General features: G+C 33.9%; 1 protein-coding gene across 3 annotated transcripts in view; it reads right to left on the reverse strand.

Moving 5' to 3' along the window:
• Apc2 (Adenomatous polyposis coli 2) overlaps positions 1-22626 on the reverse strand; it is a 93235-nt gene that overhangs the window by 50670 nt on the left and 19939 nt on the right. Inside the window, exon 2 of one of the 3 annotated variants that reach the window (XM_067760670.1) lies at positions 11192-11537. The exons of the other annotated variants lie outside the window; for them this stretch is intronic. The gene's annotated coding sequence lies outside the window, so the exon portion shown is untranslated. The remainder of the gene's footprint in view (positions 1-11191; positions 11538-22626) is intronic. 3 annotated transcript variants of the gene reach the window in all.

The raw sequence follows: 22626 nt of genomic DNA on the forward strand, positions 1-22626 counted from the left end.
TCACAAAATCGTATTTGGGGTCCGATTTGGCTCAAATTTGGAAAACATATATGACATACAGAAATAGAAACCGCTTTAGTAAAAAACTTCACGCCAGGTGGCGCAAGAATAGAGATATTGAAAAAACTCGTACGTTTTGGCTCATTGAACAAATATTACATACAGTTCGCTAGAAGTGACATCAAAATACTTTGGAGCACATAAGTTCAAATTTTGTAAGCGAAATTTAAGTAAATAACATAATTAAAAAAAATTTTAAGTTAAACGGTTTTACTGAAAACAAAACTTACATTGAGTAATAATAATACTAAGAGATAGAAAATAAAACAATTAAAAAAAAAATGTTAAGTTAAACGGTTTTATTGAAAACAATAATTACATTAAGTAAATAATAATACTAAAAGCTAGAAAATAATTAGGTAGGTCCTAGGTACTAGTCATCACACTACTCATCAATCTAAGTAAGACCAACTGAACCTTAATCAGGTTATGCTACGCCTCAATTTTAGAAATTTCACGCGCCAAACGCTTTTATTTATTTGTCTGATTAACGCTCTAGATTGATGAGTAGTGTGATGACTAGTACCTAGGACCTACCTAATTATTTTCTATCTTTTAGTATTATTATTACTTAATGTAATTATTGTTTTCAATAAAACCGTTTAACTTAACTTTTTTTTTTTAATTATTTTATTTTCCTTTCATATAAAAAAAGTGATTTTCTTGTAGCAAAACTAATGTAACTAAAAATAATCAGAACTATTACTTACACGGTGGTCCTCGACCAATTTTAACCGTGATGAGCTTTCTGAACATGATTAAGGAACACTTCAGAAAACATTGGCCCTTTTTCTTTAAATGCTTTTTTCCCAAAAGTGCATTTGCTGGGCCCATGCATACCCATATATTCTGAGAAAAATAAATTTTGACCATCATTATTTGTTTTTTTGTACGCTGATCATGAAAATGATATTCATTTTACCAAAAAATGATGGGATCAATAGTTATTAACCCCCACGGTGGTCCTCGACCAACTTTAACCGTGATGACAGCGGTGGATTTTTGAAAGTGTGTTTGAGTATCATTAATAATAATTTGGATGAAAGTGAAAACAGATCTACTCGACAAACTTACAAAGATGGTACAGCTGCAAAAAAATTACGTAATTCAAGTGTGAAGAAATTAATGATTATAGGTTTGGCCCCACACGTTCAAGAAAATTACGAAAACGTTATGCAATTATGGGAACTGTTAAATATAAATAACTTTGAGTGTACTATCGCAACTGACTTAAAACTTGCAAACATCCTTGTTGGTGTAATGTCACATTCAAATTTGCATCCATGCTGTTGGTTCTACGCAACTAAAAATAGTCTTGAGCAAGTTAGTGACTACAGAACCATAGGAAGCATCCTGAAAAATTATATAGCCTGGTGCGATGCCAGTGGTGAAAAAAGTAATGCTAAATACTATAAAAATTGCATAAGACCACCTGTTATTGAAACTAGTGAGGACAAAGTAATTTTAAATATAATTACTCTGCCAGAGCTACATTTGCTGCTAGGAGTCGTAAATACAATATTCTTCCATATGTTGAAGGCTTTTCCGAAAGAAGCTACGTTATGGGCGGAACGCTGCTATGTTAATCAAATAATATTCACCCCTATTATGCATTTCGATTACGTTCCCGTTCTACGCTCCGCTTTAATCGAAGTTGGGTATTCTGCATTACGACGGAATCGTAGCGGGAAGAGGAAGAGCAAATGATTTTTCGAAATCAGCTGTTTGTACGGAATGTGTGAACATTGGAACAAAATAAATTAAAGAAAAACGTTTATATTTTATTATCCACGCCATTTTGTACAAAAAAAGCAATAGAATATATTGCCGCAGTGTTATATATTTTTTTGAGTTCATAATTGTATGTGTGTTTTTGTCGTTCTTTTGGCCAATTCCCTGCCGTGGCCACCAAGTTTCCTGCACGAATATAGTTGACATTTTCTGAATTTTATGGAAGCTAATTTCATTGCACTGGCCTAAAATACTTTATAAAGATTTATTTATTCTTTCCGCAAAGATTGTTTACGTTTTCGCTTCACCTTCCTCTACTCCGCCAGCTTGCTTTGGCATATAACTGGACCCAACGAACAGACAAATTATAGCTGTCTATTATAATGGAAGCAATAGCCGTGGCATTATTTGTGGAGTTGGAAAGCAACGCATACGAAAATGGCCAGGCGAGAATGGAAAGGCAAATATTGCGAGATTTGTGTAATCCATTTGAGATGAGTGACGAATTGTAAGAAGTAAAAGTGGTAAAGTTTAATGACTTATTTTCTTATTTAGGTTCCAAAAACTTTCGACTTAATAAGGATGCTTTCAAGTATGTGTTAGATACTTTTGCAGGGTAAATGCGTCCAAGGACTTCGACACACATTGGGGATTAAGCACTAATTTAATTCAAAACCACTTACAGGTTCGAAAAATCAACCAATTGCAACAATGTTTACACAGAAATTTTCGTAACTGAATTCTGAAGAGACTCACATCGCTTGATTCTTCAATTTAATTTGTTTATTAAACAATTTGTTGCAAAATAGCATATTCTTTGCAGAACTTTATATTATAATATGTATTTATGTATCACTTTCGTGACATACAATTTTTGCTCAATACTTAAGAGAATGATATACACTTTAAGAGATAGAAGGTATTGCTAATTGACATTCGTTTTGCAAAATTAATTTGTTTAAACAATTTTTTAAACAACATTTTGCAAAATTGTGTTCTTTTCTAAATTTTTTTTTTAATTAATTTTAAAAATCGGGCGATGTATCTCTTCAGAATTTCTGTACAAAAATGATTAAAATAGGTTAATATTTGTGATATGTAGGTGGTTTTGAAAAGTTCGTCCCTAATGTGCGACATCGACATGTTGTTTTTGACCTGGAAACATATAAAAAACAGTCATCATCAAGCCTTTTACGTTTCTTAACAAGTTTTACTTACATTTTTGTTAAAATTCTGTTATAAATTAATAAAAAAATAAAAATAAAATATTTTTCCGTCAACAAATTTGCAACTTAGAAAAACGGAACTACTATCGAAATGCAGAATACACAAAATCGAACGATTCGAAATTGGATCGAAAGAGATTGCAACACAGAATACCAAAATTGCCAAATCGAAAAAATTCCAATCCAAGTCGAAATGCAGAATAGAGCAGATTTATTTATTGATGTCAGTTTGCAGCTTGGGCTGCCTAAATTACGTGGAAGCTTATCGATGCACAGTGTTTCGTGTAGAACAAGCTAGCTGGACAAAAACAAAGTTCTTATTCCAAGAAAAGTGTAATGAGAAATGAAAGAAAACAAACAAAATAACGGGATTTTTGCTTTTTTTTGATATTTTTGCTCATATATATTGAGTAATTGAAGTAAGAAGGCAGGAGTGGCCGTAAAATGCATTGATTAATTTGCAAAATTCTTGTTGAATATTAAGCTTCATATTTCTTTTAAGTGAACACTTTTATATAATTTTTTTGATGGATTCTAAGCTCGAAAGTAAGTAAAATTTTTTAATAGTAATTCTTTCGCAATTAGAGTATTTTTAATATATTTAACATTCCGTTATTAAGAAGAAAAGGTATTTTTTCTCTATATTTTTAATTTTAGGGACAAAAAAGTTACATACATCCGCGGACATCCGAGCTAAATTTTACATATGTTATAGTCGCAAGTATTATCTAATAGTCGAAAGAAAAAACCATTGCGAATCTATTTTTAATCTTTTTTTTTTTTGTAGATTTAGTTATCTCTACATATAAAAGAGGATGTATGTACGTACCTTTAAAGCTGATCTACAAACGGTAAAACCAATTCCCAGGTACAGGGAACAAACACGTAGCCATAAAACACACAAAAAAAAAAAAAAACGCGCATGGTCAACAAGAGCACACCAAAAGCAAAAAGGCGAAGATCGCTGACTTAAACCTGCCACAACCTACCGCACCAGTCACCAAGGCATAAAAACAGGTACATACAAAGCAATCCTAATGCAGATAAAACCACACAGGAACGCTACACAAAACAGCCCCATTTGGTAGCATCTACGCCAATACCTGAATGTAATATAAATACTGCACAACTGATCACAAATCAGAACGATCAACGACACTTAAGATGGCAGCACAGCAATCATCAACTATTCACCCTGTCGGAAAATCAACAACACAAAGCAGTTTAGTTATAACCGTACCAAGAACGGAGTTTTTTGACATTTGGGTTCAACATGCGAAGGAAACCAGATATAAAAAATTATTGAGTTTTGTTGTACTTAAGTACGATTTAAGCGAAGCAGCCGAGTATTCGATAAAAAGTTTAAGCTTACAAATATCGGCATATTCGTCGAAGCTGGATCAAAAGTGGAACACTTCTGGAAGACATAAGGAGCGATTTTTGAATAAAAACTCGGAGTGGCTTTTGGGTCCAGATTTCACATTTACAATAACGGTGGATTCAAAGTTGCCATCAGACCAACCAACCACTTCTTCAGGTAACCCCGGCCCCGGAAGACGAAAGAAGGACTTTGTTAGCTGCAGTGAAAAAACCAAACGGCGTCAAGTTGATGACCTCTTAAAATCTAGAAGTCCTGGTGAGTTACTTTTTGCGGCAGAAGTATCAACGCGTATGTCCGGCAACAGAAATGTTGCTAACATTATAAAAAACCACAGGAAACCACTCAAATATCCGGTAAAAAGATGACATGTGAGCCAGATGCAAGATGTTTGAGCAATGTAGAAGATTTAGCATACTACGTAGATAGCAAGTCGACGACTCATGGAAGTGGAGCACCAAGGCAGGCCATAAGGTTTATCCATCATTTTATAGTCTAAGAAAAGCTAAGGCAGAATGCTACCCAAATGAGATTGATGTGGGTGAAACACGTGGGGAAATTAAAGTCCAGTCCGTATTAGATAAAACTGTTGAGCGTTTAGTTTTAGCAAATCAAGAAGTTTTTGTTAGTTTGTTACCTACAAACTTGACGTATACTTTAATCAGCAAGTGGAGTTGTGATGGAACCTCTGGCCATAGCACATATAAGCAAAAGTTTACATGCAGCTCTGACACTGATGAGTTTTTGTTTATATTTTCTTTCGTTCCTCTTCAATTACAGGATGAAAAAGGTAACATTGTTTGGCAGAATCCTCGACCTTCTTCTACCATGTATTGTCGTCCAATTAAATTTATTTTTTCTAAAGAAACAAACGATTTTATTGTTTTGAAACGAACAAAGTTTTAGAGGAGATAAATGCGTTGTTGCCAACAAAGTACATGCTCGAAGAATACGAAGTTTCCGTAAATCACAATATGCTTCTAACAATGATTGACGGAAAAGTTTATAATGCTTTGACTGAAACTTCTTCCGCACAAAAGTGTTATATTTGTGGTGCCACTCCAAAAGATATGAATAATGAGTTACGGGACTTTACGCCTAACCGAGATAATCTTGGTTTTGGTTTGTCTACTCTCCATGCATGGATAAGATGTTTTGAATGCTTGCTTCACATAAGTTTTCGCCTCGAAGTAAAAAAAATGGCAGCTTAGGAATGAGGCAGATAAAGAGAGTGTAAAGCTACGTTCCAACGAAATCCAGAATAAATTTAAAAGTGTACTTGGATTGATAGTAGATAAACCAAAACCAGGTTTCGGCAATACCAATGACGGCAACACTGCTCGTAGTGCTGAGATTACGGATTGGATGTAACGCTCATCAAAAGATTCGACACTCTTCTTCGCGCATTAGCATCTGGGTACAATATAAATATCCAAAGATTTCAAAAATGTGCCGTCGAGACTAAAAAACTAATCATAGACCTCTATCCATGGTTTAATATGCCTGTTACTGTTCATAACATCTTAGTGCATAGTACTGATATTATAAAATCAGCAATTTTACCTATTGGTCAACTTTCTGAGGAAGCACAGGAAGTCCGTAACAAAGATTTGAGACGATTCAGGGATGTTAACACACAAAAAAAGTCGCGTGAAGCCACGAATAGAGATCTTATGAATATGTTGCTTATAACATCGGATCCTTTAGTTAACAGTTTTAGGGAGATACCTAAGAAAAAATTTAAAAGTCTGACTTCAGAAGTCTTAAATTTACTGTCCCACGATAATGTTGAGTTGTCAATAAATACCCCAGTTGTTTCAAGCTTTCACAACAGTGTTGCTGATGCTCATGACTATTCCACAAGTGACTCATCGAATGAAAGTGATGATACCGAATAATAACATAATTATAAAAGATAACCTACCCTACAACTTTTTGTTGGATCAGGTTTTATTTAATTTAAATCTGTTGTCTTTTCTACTTTGTATGATACTTTACTTTAAAGTTTTTGTAATAAGTAATTTTCACATAATTAATTTAATTATTTACATTGTTATTATTATTATTGTAATTCACTTTTACATTCCTGACTGGTACTATAAAATAATTTTGTAAAAATTGTAGTGCCAGGATAAATACTCAAATAAATACAAAATATGTATGTACATATGTACAGTCACTCACTTAAATAAGTAGACACCCCTTTTTGGACAATTCTTACAATTTTCGCTTTCGCAAATTTATTTTAACTAATTTCACATAAGAAAATTTGTCACGATCTATAACAAAAAATAAATTATATTTAAAAAATGTTCGAATAATTCGACGAATTTTCATAAAAAATTTTAATTTTTTTCGGAATTTTTGGAATTTTTTATAGTATTGAGATTTGTAGTCCATTCAATTTAAGTACAATAAAGTAATATTCTTAAGTCCTTTAAATTTTTTTGGATCTATGTCACTTATTCACATGAGTTACTGTATATGAAATAAGCAAATGTATGCATATGAAGTAAAATTTTGGAAAAAAATAAAAAAAAAAGAACATATGGCTGAAAAAAATGACGTAGTTGTAATAAATGACTGCATATGAAACGGAAAATCTCATAAAATAATTTTGTCCAGCTAGCTTGTTCTACACGAAACACTGTGCGATGGTTCAACAAAGTAGTCCAAGCTTGCTTCACTGTGGAACTAAGTCCGGAGTTCGGTGAGCATATTTGGCATTAAATATATCGGTGACACCAAAAGTTCATGCTGTATATTTCCATGTAAAAGATTTTTGTCTGAGTCACAAGAAAGGTTTAGGGTTTTACAGCGAGCAGGCCATGGAAGCTGTTCATTACGACTTTTCTGCAACTTGGGCCAAGTATAAGTATCCAAAAATCATCCGGATTATGCAAAGTAATTACTTAGAGCCGTATGCGCGTATAATTCTCAGCATGTTGTAGTATATAATATATAATTGTTTAACATTATAGCTTTATGTCCTTTTATCAAATAATACGTTGTTATATGCTTATATGTATTATAAAAACGTATGTGTAACAATTTCTGATAGTAATATTATTTAGTATAATAAATACTGATAACAACGCTGCGATTTTCAAACATTGGAAATATGAGATATTAATTAATTTTTAATGTCTTAATCATCACTTGTCTAACTTTGAGTTTATTATTAGTTAACTAGTACATCAAGTTCTTTTTTTGCTTTTTTTTTTTTTTGAGTTTTAATAGGACCTACATAAATCGGATACAAAAATGTTTTCCTCCAATTGAAATTTGGGCATAAAGGGGTTAATAACTTTTGATAGCACTATTTTGTCGTAAAATGAATATCATTTTCGTGATCAGCGTACAAAGAAAAACATAAATAATGATAGTCAAAACTTATTTAGCTCTGAATATATGCCCATGCATACCCAGCAATTGCACTTTTGGGAAAAAATGCATTTAAAACAAGTAAGGAAGGCTAAGTTCGGGTGTAACCGAACATTACATACTCAGCTGAGAGCTTTGGAGATAAAATAAAGGATAATCACCATTTAGCAAAATAAACCTAGGGTAACCCTGGAATGTGTTTGTATGACATGGGTTTCAAATGGAAGGTATTAAAGAGTATTTTAAAAGGGAATGCAATTTCAGGATATTGCCATAAAGGTGGACCAGGGGTGAATATGTGTACGTACGATATGGGTATCAAATGAAAGGTGTTAATGATTATTTAAACGTAGTGGGCCTTAGTTCTATAGGTGGACGCCTTTTCGATATATCGCAATAAGGGTGGACCAGGGGTGACTCTAGAATGTGTTTGTACGATATGGGTGTCAAATTGAAAGTATTAATGAGGATTTAAAAGGGAGCAGCCCTTAGTTGTATATGTGAAGGCGTTTTCGAGATGTCGACGAAAATGTGGACCAGGGTGACCCAGAACATCTTCTGTCGGGTACCGCTAATTTATTTATATATGCCATACCACGAACAGTATTCCTGCCAAGATTCCAAGGGCTTTTGATTTCGCCCTGCAGAACTTTTTCCTTTTCTTCTACTTAATATGGTAGGTGTCACACCCATTTTACAAAGTTTTTTCTAAAGTTATATTTTGCGTCAATAAACCAATCCAATTACGATGTTTCATCTCTTTTTTCATATTTGGTACAGAATTATGGCATTTTTTTCATTTTTCGTAATTTTCGATATCGGAAAAATGGGCGTGGTCATAGTGGGATTTCGGCCATATTTTATACCAAGATAAAGTGACTTCATATAAGTAAGTGAACTAAGTTTAGTTAAGATATATCGTTTTTTGCGCAAGTTATCGTGTTAACGGCCGAGCGGAAGGACAGACGGTCGACTGTGTATAACAACTGGGCGTGGCTTCAACCGATTTCGCCTATTTTCACAGAAAATAGTTATCGTCATAAAATCTATGCTCCTACCAAATTTCACAAGGGTTGGTAAATTTTTGTTCGACTTATGGCATTAAAAGTATTCTAGACGAATTAAATGAAAAAGGGCGGAGTTACGCCCATTTTGAAATTTTCTTTTATCTCTGTATTTTGTTGCACCATATCATTACTGGAGTCGAATGTTGACATAATTTACTTTTATACTGTAGAGATATTAAATTTTTTGTTAAAATTTGACTTTAAAAAAACATTTTTTTTTTAAAGTTGGCGTGTTCGTCATCCGATTTCGCTAATTTTTATTTAGAACACATATAGTAATAGGAGTAACGTGCCTACCAATTTTCATCATGATATCTTTAACGACTGCCAAATTACAGCTTGCAAAACTTCTAAACTACCTTCTTTTAAAAGTGGGCGGTGCCACGCCCATTGTCAAAAATTTTTCTAATTTTCTATTTTGCGTCATAAGGTCAACGCACCTACCAAGTTCATCGCTTTATCCGTCTTTGGTAATGAATTATCGCACTTTTTCGAAATTTTCGATATCGAAAAAGTGGGCGTGGTTGTAGTCCGATTTAGTTCATTTTAAAAAACGATCTGAGATGAGCGCCCAGGAACCTACATACTAAACTTCATCAAGGTACCTCAAAATTTACTCAAGTTATCGTGTTTACAGACGGACGGACGGACGGACATGGCTAAATGAATTTCTTTTTTCACCCAGATCATTTTGATATTTAGAAGTCTATATCTATCTCGATTAGTTTATGCCGTTACGGATTAACGTTATGCGAATAAAGTTAATATATTCTGTGAGCTCTGATCAGCTGAGTATAAAAAAGGGCCAAATGCTCAATTTTATGAGCTATAGGAATAGTTTCCTGAAGTGTTCCTTAATCATGTTCAGAAAGAAAATCGGAGGTGCAAGCTCATCACGGTTAAAATTGGTCGAGGACCACCGTGCTTAACATTATTGTAAAATGATTCGTTGATTTTCATTCGTACCGTACTTTGACAAAATCTCACTAGATAAAATATTTGAATTTCTGGCAAATCGAGAAACAATTGAGCCCTTGATTGTGAAAGTGGTATAAGTCATATTTTTCTTGTTTCGAGATATTTAGAGTTCCGCATTTTAAAGGATTAAAAAATATTTTTGTACTATGGAATATGAATTTTCGACAGTTATGTAGTGCCAACAAACAAGTATTTAATATTATCCATGAAATTTATTACAATTTTTAAAAGGAAATGTGGTTTTGAAAGGTTGAAATGACTTGTACCACTTTCAAAATTAACTGCATTACTTTATAAATGAATTACACAATCAAGGAAACATTTTTATTAGTAATTAACATTTTATTCAAACTCATTTCATTGTACCTAAGTAAATTATTTATTAATATTTAGGGAAAGAAAGTGTTTGTGATGTATTTTCGTATATTCTAGGTCTTCCTCTTTTAGGTGAGAGGTCTAATACTTTGAATTTGGAATTGTCATCCAGGAAGTTTTATAAAACATCTTATATGGAGCATTTTTTAGAAATATGATCCATTGTATTTTTAGCCAAGACACAGCTTCTCCATTGGTGTTTTTATTTTCTATTATTCGTTGATTCTTTTAGTTGTTTTGTCAAAATGAAATCTTTCTGAGCCATTTGTACTACCAAAAATGGGTTTTTGTTTTTACGTAATTCTATTAAATTATAGTAATGCTCAGGGATATATAAATAATTCGATTTTTTTATTTTAGTTTCTATCAAACCAAAATCGCGATCATTTGGCGAAAAATAATCGCCGGATACCATAAATTTGTGATGAACTGTTTATGTCTTAACGAGGAGTATGAAAATATAAGTTGAACTCCGTATTGAATATTTTCCTGTCCACTCCTTCACGCGCGATGTATTATTTTCATCACATTTTTTCACATACAGCTCATAAATTTTTCGAATATCTAAGTCAGCACTTAGATACTTTCGACCCAAAGTGTGATGTGATCTCTTATACGCTGGAAATATCAGAATATGTTCTCGTACCACTCTAATTTTTTCTTCATCTGGTTTTCTAGATGAACCAGCCATTTTGCGACGACCATCCGTTCCAGATGTTTTAGCATTAAACACACGGCTTAATCTTTACATTAAAAGCATTGATCATTAACCTGGATCGATTTGTATGTTAACCGATATCGCGCCATCAATTTTTCGATAGGATTTGGGCTCAGGAAAAAAATACCAAAAAAAATATATTTCGAGCCTGCGAGAAAAAAATGGCGAAAGGTTCAATTTTTCAACCAAAACACTCCCCAAAACCAAAAAAATATTTTTTTTTTCAAAAAACTGTTATCGCCAACATTTTTTTATAAAAAAAGACTGTTCTCACCTCTTCTATTCTATTAATTTAAATATTACTCTCCGCTGATGATATCGCTTCTATAGTTGAGCAGCTTTAGATATCGACGCTGCCAATCAAAGAACTCGGGGGGAAAAAAACGAACAGGGTTAACCTGGTTTCATTGTGCCCCTTGTGGGCAGTACACTGCTAACTTTAAACCATGTGGGAGTTTCAATCGATTTTTTTAAGATGTAGGAATTTAAGGATTTTTTTTTAATTTCCGTGAGTAATTTCACAGAGTTTATCTGGCATCACTGTTGCTGAGTTGAATAAAAATCTGTTTAATAAGCACGTTGTTTCATCAAAAAATCATCAATTACACGTATCCGATCACCTGAAAAGACGGGTACCGGAGCGTAAAGGTAACACTTTTCTTAGTATTTGCTATAAAAGAGTTGCATACATACAAACATACACGTAAATGTAATACATATAAGCGCGTTAAAAATTGTGCCATGTTAACACACCCCTATGGTTTATAAAATCATACATATTTTTTTATATGGGTCATTATTTTACAAATCGAACAACTTTTGAGATTTCATAATTTTGATTCGGCTCAACCTTTTTTTAAGTTGCTGGCACGAAATAAGCAAATACCTGTATCAAGATTTCCTCGAAATTTTTTTTTTAGATCTGCATGTGCCAAAATTCGTTGGGTAAGCAAACTTGCCCACATTCAAAATGCTATATCTTTTGTTCCACTCGTCGTATCTTATTAATTTTTGTTTTATTTTTAAGGTAACAATATTTACTTTATAACTGCGTTAAAAAATATTTAAGTAGAAATAGTTATAAATATTATTGCCTTCAAAATAAAACAAAAATGAATAAGATACGACGAGTGGAACCAAAGATATAGCATTTTGATTGTGGGCAAGTTTGCTTACCTATCGAATCTGAACACATGCAGATCTCTGAAAAAAAAATTTTCGAGGAAATCCTGATATATGTGTTGATTTAAATTGCGAAAAGATTCCAATAAATAAATTTGGTGTCTTTTAAAAAGTGAAAATTTATTTTCTACAAATCCGTACGATTTGTAAAATAATGACACATATGTATACATATGGGATGTTCCATTGCCGCCGGGACAGATAACAAATTGGTGGTACAACAGATAGAAAAAAGGGGTATCTTTCGGGGAACTAATAAAACTAATTATATTGAACAAAATCATTGATTTATTCACTCATACAACAAAAACAAAAAAAATCATAAATAAAATTCCATGAGATCAAACATAAAAACACATATATTTATATTCAGCCTTTAATATGGCACAAAAATATTTGCATATCAAAATCCTATTTCAATTCCCCAAAAAATGTACATACATACATTCAAACATGTATGTAGGTATTTAATCGTATTTTTCATTCTTTCTTAAATTTTTCAGAATATTCTTACCCATCACATCATTATTTAAAAAATATTGAAAGTCAATACATTTTAGGTTAAAATTGGTTTTTATCATTATTTCGCTTTCAACACTTTATATCTAAACGATTTCTCTCTTTGCGCCATATTGTACTCATTAAACTAAATACACGCTCACTGGCACCATTCGAGTTTAGAATAGAAAAAACAAAATTGACAATTTGCTCCATATTTGACAAATGTTTGAATATTAAAATATTTTTCCATAAATCTATCAAGTTTTCAAAGCAAACGTCTTCTTTAAAAGTATAGTTTTTTATATCTTTGTGAACGTTAGCGGGCGAAAATGGGGGACCTACGCTACCTTCCGTAGCAAGGGGGACAAAAAGTCAAAATGGGGGACGTCTGGCAACCCTACTATTGGGTCCTACAGAAAATTATACAAAAGTCTTGAATTGGGATAAAATTTCCAAAACATATCGTTAGCTTAATGTGAAAATGTGCTAAGTCAACTTTTACGAATTTTACAGGAGACGAAAAAAAAGAATAACTTTTGAAATAACCTTCTTTTTTCAAAACTGAGAATGAGGATACCTTAATGGCAATGCCTTTGAGTGTAGAAGCTTTGAAAAAGATAAATAAAAATCGTGTCTGCCAACCCAGCATCTATTTTATGACTTAGCACAATTTCCGAACTCATAACAAATTTGTTTCCTGACTTAGCACTTTTTACTCAATATGTTTTCCCATCACTCCTCAACTTAATGATTGAAATAAAGCAATAAAACTATATATTTCACAAAAAATACTATTTATTTCTCAAACTATTTCTAACGGTTCTGATCTGGACTATTTTGCCGGATGGTGCGCAGACAATAATTTATATTTAATTCAAACAAATGCTGTGTTGTGTCTTATTCCAAAAAGCAACTGCCACATACTTCATCTACAAACTAAATACTAAATCTCTTAATCGTTGTCAAGAGAGTAAAGACTTGAGTGTAATTTTTAACTCCAAACTCTCTCTAGTACCATTGACTTCGTTGTTTCAAAATTTGTTGGAATGGTTGGGTTCAGTACACTTAACACCAGTGACTTTAAGGACCCAATGACGTTGAGGGCACTTTATATATCCTTGGTCAGAAGTGATCTTGAATATTTCTCAATAATATGGAATCCTTTCCATGAATCTAACTCCTATAAAATTGGGAGAGTTCAAAAAATGTTTACAAAAATTGCTTTACGTATGCTTCACTGGCCAGACGGCCTCCCATCATATACCAGCAGGCACAAATTGCTTGGTCTTCAGGCTTTGCATGACAGAAGAACTTCAATCTCACTCATGCTTGACTTTAGCACGAATTGCTCTGATTTATCTAATTTTTTCATTCCATATATTCCAATGCGTGATCTACGGCAAAATAGATTATTTATCTAAATAACTAATAAAACGAATTGTGCTATGAATGAACCTATAACTAGGACTATACATCTAGCAAATCGACATGTAAGAATGGAAGTAGATTATGGTCAGCGCAAAGCATTTATCAAACACCAAAGGTATGTCTCAATTGGGTGAATCCAATTTAAAGGGGTTGTGTAGGCAACTCTCTCAAGCGGTTCCCAGCGCAATATATAGCTTCTCTAACCCAATTGTCAACCTCACCTACACGTAGCGAATTCTGTTTCATTGACAGCCGAGGCTCTGGCGACCACAAATTCTTCATGAAACTAGGGGGTGGGGAGGACGGGATGGCCCAGAAGGTTTAATGTGGTCATATAAATCGTTCCCGAGATGGTCGGACTAGTACCATAATAGTGCTTTGTTACCGGAACGTACCGGATCTATATGCGGCAAAGGACCATCAACATCGGCCCAATGCCTTCGGGGATTGTCTTTATCGTTAATACAACAACAATAACAAAGCATGCACTTTTAGACTGAATGAATTAAATAAATAAATAAAATGCGCGCACAAAGAAATGACTAGTAATTCAGATTGATATTATTGACTGGTTGACTTAGCACATTTTTTTTGAACATTTGATGACTTAGCACATTTACACATCATATCAAACAGCACGTAAAAATTAAAAATTAAAATATTTTTTTCTTGTGATCGATGCATTTTGAATTCAGTTTTAAAACTGCATTAAAATACAATTTTTCAAAAAAAGTGACTTAGCACATTTTCACATTAAGCTAACGATATGGATTTTAAAGAGAGATGTAATTAAGTGCTCGTTTGAAAGTGAATACGGATATTTCTTTGCAATTTTACAATAAAAATTTTACGCAGTTTTCGTTACCAGCTACTACACTTTTCTTGGGCCTAAGAAGTATACAACAGTGCCAAATAGCATCCACAAAAAAAAACGATCAAGAACAAGCATTTTATCAGGTGAGCGTGGCTGTGTATGTACGTGCTGCTACATATCCTACTTGTAGACCTTTACAATGGTCATATTAGCAATGCCTTCTTATTTCTGACAACTTTTTTGCGTACTTATCACGGGTGGGACATATTTCATTCTTGAATAATTCTTTAACAATTTCAAAGAAGTCAAAGTTGAGTTATTGTATTAAACTAATAAATAAAAAAATTAAACTGAAACGGGATAATAACATTGTATTAAAAACACCACTTCGACTTTCGACTTTTTTCCACGGGCGGGACAGAGCTAATACTGCTCGATACATCTAATAATAAGAACAAAAGGCTTATATGCATAAATTGGCATTTTAATCACCTTCATGAAGCAAAAACGAGTTCCGGTAGTTATTTTTCTTATAAATCACTCGAGTGCAAGCTATTTTAACCTAATTGAGATTGTTAAATCAGCTGTTTACGGTAAGAGCTAGTCTATATGAAACGAGATTATCTTCATTTTCGTACTTAAAACCTATCCGTAAATTATAAAACTAGAATACTGAAACAATTTTAGAAATTCCGATATTTTTTCATAGACAAAGTACCACCTCTAGAGTGTAATCTCTAATTGGAAGCACAAAACAAAAGAGAAACGTGAAAGCTTTACAGATATTACTTTAGTTCCTAGGAAAGGAACTTATGCAAACGCGTAGATTATCTATTGAGGATTTATTGTAGATAAGTGATGTGTGAAAGTGGTCAAGAGTAAACAGATGTATTGAAAATTCATTCATCAAGATTAAATTTAATATTTTTAGGATAAATTAAAGATTTTAAAATTGTTTATCCACACTGTCTCCAGTTTTATGGGAAAAATTATTTCCACACCAAGGTGCACTTTCTCATGGAACCTCCCATATGTACTATGACTTTGACGTCTTTTATGATCAAAACCCTAGCGAATGTTTAAAGAATCGTCATATGTATGTATATGTTTTCATTTCCTTTATTTTATAACATTTAATTTTTTTTATTAGTTATTTTATATTATTTTAAATTTAAATTTTATTTAATCTTATTTTGTATTATTTTTTATGGTTATTTTTTTTTTTTATTATTTTATTTTATTTCAATTCACTTCATTTCAATTTATTTTATTTAACTTAGTTTTATTTCATTTTATTATATTTAATTTTATTTTGTTTATTATATTATATTTTATCTTATTTTAATTTATTTTATTTTTTTAAATTTAATTTGTTTTAATTTAATTTTGTTTTAGTCAAACTATTTTGCTGCTTTAGTAAGCTTCGCAATTCTCGTTTAAAAAATTGTCATATGTATTTGTTTAATATAAGCTTTAATTTCAAAAAAAAAAAAGATTGAATTAAATAAAAAATATATATTAAAAAAAGAATGTTTTTCAATTATTACTTGGTTGTTAATAGTTCGGTCTAGGGTTCGACCTAATTTCTTATGGTAGAGTTTTTTGTGACTCCATCAAACAAGGGCTAAATAGTAAGGGCTTCATGACTGCTGTATATACGCAACGAGAGAGAGAGATATGGCGATAGGCCTAACATTAATTCATTCTTTTACATGCATTTAGTGCCGTCGAGGCCTTGTTCACTCCACCTCTCTACGTAGAGCTTCCATGACAACTTACTATCTAAAATAATTGTGTACAAGATTTATCCAACCGGTTCAGCCCTTCTAGATTAAGCCTTGTTCAATTTCGAATCGTATGCTTCTTAGTAACGAAAAAAAAAATTTACCAAATTATCGATACTTTGTGTAATAGAGAACTTTTCAGGTACCATTCCCATTCCGCATAAGCTTTTGATTTCAATTTTTACGAATAACAGTTATTGGAAATGCCTTCCTTCTGCACATTTTGCTTAACTTTTTAAGAATACATGTAATTTTCCGCGAATTATAAGCCTTAGATAAGCGCAAACTTTTTTTGTTGGTTATTGCCCGCCCATGCATATTCCATACATAGATAACTTCATAAATAGTATGGATGGTTAAGACGAAAACGACACTGTTGAACTATTTTCAGCTTGAACACAAACCAATATTAGCGCAACGGCAACATCACATCAATATTCAGCGACAAGATGCACAGCTCTGTGAAGTTGGCACCTACTTGGGCGAGTAATTAAAAAAACCAAGTGCCATTCGTTTGTCCATCGTTTGTCCACGTTTATCCAGGAAACATTTTCGTTTGTCCACCTTTTGTTAAAAAGTTATAACAAAAAAATTTTTTTTTTCGAAAAACCCCAAAATTTTTTTTTATTGTGCTAAATAGTATGTCCGTCGTTTGCCCATCGTTTGTCCATGTTTTGTTGGTTATTGCCCGCCCATGCATATTCCATACATAGATAACTTCATAAATAGTATGGATGGTTAAGACGAAAACGACACTGTTGAACTATTTTCAGCTTGAACACAAACCAATATTAGCGCAACGGCAACATCACATCAATATTCAGCGACAAGATGCACAGCTCTGTGAAGTTGGCACCTACTTGGGCGAGTAATTAAAAAAACCAAGTGCCATTCGTTTGTCCATCGTTTGTCCACGTTTATCCAGGAAACATTTTCGTTTGTCCACCTTTTGTTAAAAAGTTATAACAAAAAAATTTTTTTTTTCGAAAAACCCCAAAATTTTTTTTTATTGTGCTAAATAGTATGTCCGTCGTTTGCCCATCGTTTGTCCATGTTTGTCCAGGAAAATTTTTCGTTTGTCCACCTTTTGTTAAAAAGTTATTTAACAAAAAAAAAAATGTCGTGTGTGAAGTTGGCAAATTTTTCATTTGTCCACCTTTTGTTAAAAAGTTATATTTATTGTGCTAAATCGTATGTCCATCGTTTCCCCATCGTTTGTCCATGTTTGTCCAGGAATAATTTGGGTTTTTTAATTTCTCGCAAATGGAGGAGCCAACTTCACACGCGATTTTTTATTCTCAGTTGAGCAGAGCTCACAGAGTATATTAACTTTGATTGGATAACGGTTGGTTGTACAGGTATAAAGGAATCGAGATAGATATAGACTTCCATATATCAAAATCATTAGTATCGAAAAAAAATTCGATTGAGCCATGTCCGTCCGTCCGTCTGTCCGTTAACACGATAACTTGAGTAAATTTTGAGGTATCTTGATGAAATTTGGTATGTAGGTTCCTGGGCACTCATCTCAGATCGCTATTTAAAATGAACGATATCGGACAATAACCACGCCCACTTTTTCGATATCGAAAACTTCGAAAAATCGAAAAAGTGCGATAATTCCTTACCAAATACGGATAAAGCGATGAAACTTGGTAGGTGAGTTGAACTTATGACGCAGAATTGAAAACTAGTAAAATTTTGGACAATGGGCGTGGCACCGCCCACTTTTAAAAGAAGGTAATTTAGAAGTTTTGCAAGCTGTAATTTGGCAGTCGTTGAAGATATCATGATGAAATTTGGCAGGAACGTTACACTTATTACTATATGCCTGCTTAATAAAAATTAGCAAAATCGGAGAACGACCACGCCCACTTTTAAAATTTTTTTTTTAATTCAAATTTTTAAAAAAAATTAATACCTTTACAGTATATAAGTAAATTAAGTCAACATTCAACTCCAGTAATGATATGATGCAACAAAATACAAAAATAAAAGAAAATTTCAAAATGGGCGTGGCTCCGCCCTTTTTCATTTAATTTGTCTAGGATACTTTTAATGCCATAAGTCGAACAAAAATTTACCAATCCTTGTGAAATTTGGTAGAGGCGTAGATTCTAGGACGATAACTGTTTTCTGTGAAAAAGGGCGAAATCGGTTGAAGCCACGCCCAGTTTTTATACACAGTCGACCGTGTGTCCCTCCGCTCGGCCGTTAACACGATAACTTGAGCAAAATCGATATATCTTTACTAAACTCAGTTGACGTACTTATCTGAACTCACTTTGTATTGGTGTAAAAAATGGCCGAAATCCGACTATGACCACGCCCACTTTTTCGATATCGAAAAATACGAAAAATGAAAAAAATGCCATAATTATATACCAAATATGAAAAAAGGGATGAAACATGGTAATTGTATTGGTCTATTGACGCAAAATATAACTTTAGAAAAAACTTGGTAAAATGGGTGTGACACCTACCATATTAAGTAGAAGAAAATGAAAAAGTTTTGCAGGGCGAAATCAAAAGCCCTTGGAATCTTGGAAGGAATACTGTTCGTGGTATTACATATATAAATAAATTAGCGGTACCCGACAGATGATGTTCTGGATCACCCTGGTCCACATTTTGGTCGATATCTCGAAAACGCCTTCACATATACAACTAAGGGCCACTCCCTTTTAAAACCCTCATTAATACCTTTAATTTGATACCAATATCGTACAAACACATTCTAGAGTCACCCCTGGTCCACGTTTATGGCGATATCTCGAAAAGGCGTCCACATATAGAACTAAGGCCCACTCCTTTTTAAAATACTCATTAACACCTTTCATTTGATACCCATATCGTACAAACAAATTCTAGAGTCGCCCCTGGTCCACCTTTATGGCGATATTTCGAAAAGGCGTCCACCTAAGAACTAAGGCCCACGCCCTTTTAAAATACTCATTAACACCTTTCATTTGATACCCATATCGTACAAACAAATTCTAGAGTCACCCCTGGTCCACGTTTATGGCGATATCTCGAAAAGGCATCCACCTATAGAACTAAGGCGCACGCCCTTTTAAAATACTCATTAACACCTTTCATTTGCTACCCATATAGTACAAACAAATTCTAGAGTCACCCCTGGTCCACGTTTATGGCGATATCTCGAAAAGGCGTCCACATATAGAACTAAGGCCCACTCCTTTTTAAAATACTCATTAACACCTTTCATTTGATACCCATATCGTACAAACAAATACTAGAGTCACCCCTGGTCCACCTTTATAGCGATATTTCGAAAACGCGTCCACATATAGAACTAAGGCGCACTCCTTTTAAAATACTCATTAACACCTTTCATTTGATACCCATATCGTACAAACAAATTCTAGAGTCACCCCTGGTCCACCTTTATGGCGATATCTCGAAAAGGCGTCCACCTATAGAACTAAGGCCCACGCCCTTTTAAAATACTCATTAACACCTTTCATTTGATACCCATATCGTACAAACAAATTCTAGAGTCACCCCTGGTCCACCTTTATGGCGATATCTCGAAAAGGCGTCCACCTATAGAACTAAGGCCCACGCCCTTTTAAAATACTCATTAACACCTTTCATTTGATACCCATATCGTACAAACAAATTCTAGAGTCACCCCTGGTCCACCTTTATGGCGATATCTCGAAAAGGCGTCCACCTATAGAACTAACGCCCACGCCCTTTTAAAATACTCATTAACACCTTTCATTTGATACCCATATTATACAAACGCATTCTAGAGTCACCCCTGGTCCACTTTTATAACGATATTCCGAAAAGGCGTCCACCTATAGAACTAAGGCCCACTCCTTTTAAAACACTTATTAACACCTTTCGTTTGATACCCATATTGTAAAAATGCATTCTAGAGTCAACCCTGGTCCACTTTTATAACGATATTCCGAAAAGGCGTCCGTCCACCTATAGAACTAAGGCCCACTCCGTTTTAAAACACTTATTAACACCTTTCGTTTGATACCCATATTGTTCAAACGCATTCTAAAGTCAACCCTGGTCCACTTTTATAACGATATTCCGAAAAGGCGTCCACCTATAGAACTAAGGTCCACTCCCTTTTAAAACACTTATTAACACCTTTCGTTTGATACCCATATTGTACAAACGCATTCTAGAGTCAACCCTGGTCCACTTTTATAACGATATTCCGAAAAGGCGTCCACCTATAGAACTAAGGCCCACTCCATTTTAAAACACTTATTAACACCTTTCGTTTGATACCCATATTGTAAAAACGCATTCTAAAGTCACCCCTGGTCCACTTTTATAACGATATTCCGAAAAGGCGTCCACCTATAGAACTAAGGCCCACTCCCTTTCAAAATACTCATTAACAACTTTCATTTGATACCCATATAGTACAAACAAATTCTAGAGTCACCCCTGGTCCACCTTTATGGCGATATCTCGAAAAGGCGTCCACATATAGAACTAAGGCCCACGCCCTCTTAAAATACTCATTAACACCTTTCATTTGATACTCATATCGTACAAACAAATTCTAGAGTGACCCCTGATCCATCTTTATGGCGATATCTCGAAACGGCGTCCATCTATAGAACTTAGGCCCACGCCCTTTTAAAATAATCATTAATACCTTTCATTTGATACCCATATCGTACAAAATAAATTCTAGAGTCACCCCTGGTCCACCTTTATGGCGACATCTCGAAACGGCGTCCATCTATAGAACTTAGGCCCACGCCCTTTTAAAATACTCATTAATACCTTTCATTTGATACCCATATCGTACAAAATAAATTCTAGAGTCACCCCTGGTCCACCTTTATGGCGATATCTCGAAAAGGCGTCCACCTATAGAACTTAGGCCCACTCCCTTTTAAAATTATCATTAACACATTTCATTTGATACCCATATCGTACAAACAAATTCTAGAGTCAGGCCTGGTCCACCTTTATGGCGATATCCCTAAATGGCGTCCATTTATAGAACTATGGTCCACTTCCTCTTAAAATACTCTTTAATACCTTCCATTTCATACACATGTCATACAAAATAAAATACTCATTAACACCTTTCATTTGATACCCATATAGTACAAACAAATTCTAGAGTCACCCCTGGTCCACCTTTATGGCGATATTTCGAAAAGGCGACCACCTATAGAACTAAGGCGCACGCCCTTTTAAAATACTCATTAACACCTTTCATTTGATACCCATATCGTACGTTATGGCGATATCTCGAAAAGGCGTCCACCTATAGAACTTAGGCCCACTCCCTTTTTAAAATTATCATTAACACATTTCAGTTGATACCCATATCGTACAAACAAATTCTAGAGTCAGGCCACCTTTATGGCGATATCCCTAAATGGCGTCCATCTATAGAACTATGGTCCACTTCCTCTTAAAATACTCTTAATACCTTCCATTTGATACACATGTCATACAAACACATTCCAGGGTTACCCTAGGTTCTTTTTACAATATGGTGATTTTCCCTTACTTTGTCTCCACAGCTCTCAACTGAATATGTAATGTTCGGTTACACCCGAACTTAGCCTTCCTTACTTGTTTATACTCAGTTGAGCAGAGCTCACAGAGTATATTAAGTTTGATTGGATAACGGTTGGTTGTACATATATAAAGGAATCGAGATAGATATAGACTTCCATATATCAAAATAATCAGGATCGAAAAAAAGTTTGATTGAGCCATGTCCGTCGGTCCGTCCGCTAACACGATAACTTGAGTAAATTTTGAGGTATCTTGATGAAATTTGGTATGTAGGTTCCTGAGCACTCATCTCAGATCGCTATTTAAAATGAACGATATCGGACTATAACCACGCCCACTTTTTCGATATCGAAAATTTCGAAAAACCGAAAAATTGCGATAATTCATTACAAAAGAGAGATATAGCGACGAAACTTGGTAGATGAGTTGAACTTATGACGCAGAATAGAAAATTAGTAAAAT

Source organism: Eurosta solidaginis, chromosome 1 (assembly GCF_040869045.1).
Source record: "Eurosta solidaginis isolate ZX-2024a chromosome 1, ASM4086904v1, whole genome shotgun sequence".
Lineage (NCBI taxonomy): Eukaryota > Metazoa > Arthropoda > Insecta > Diptera > Tephritidae > Eurosta > Eurosta solidaginis.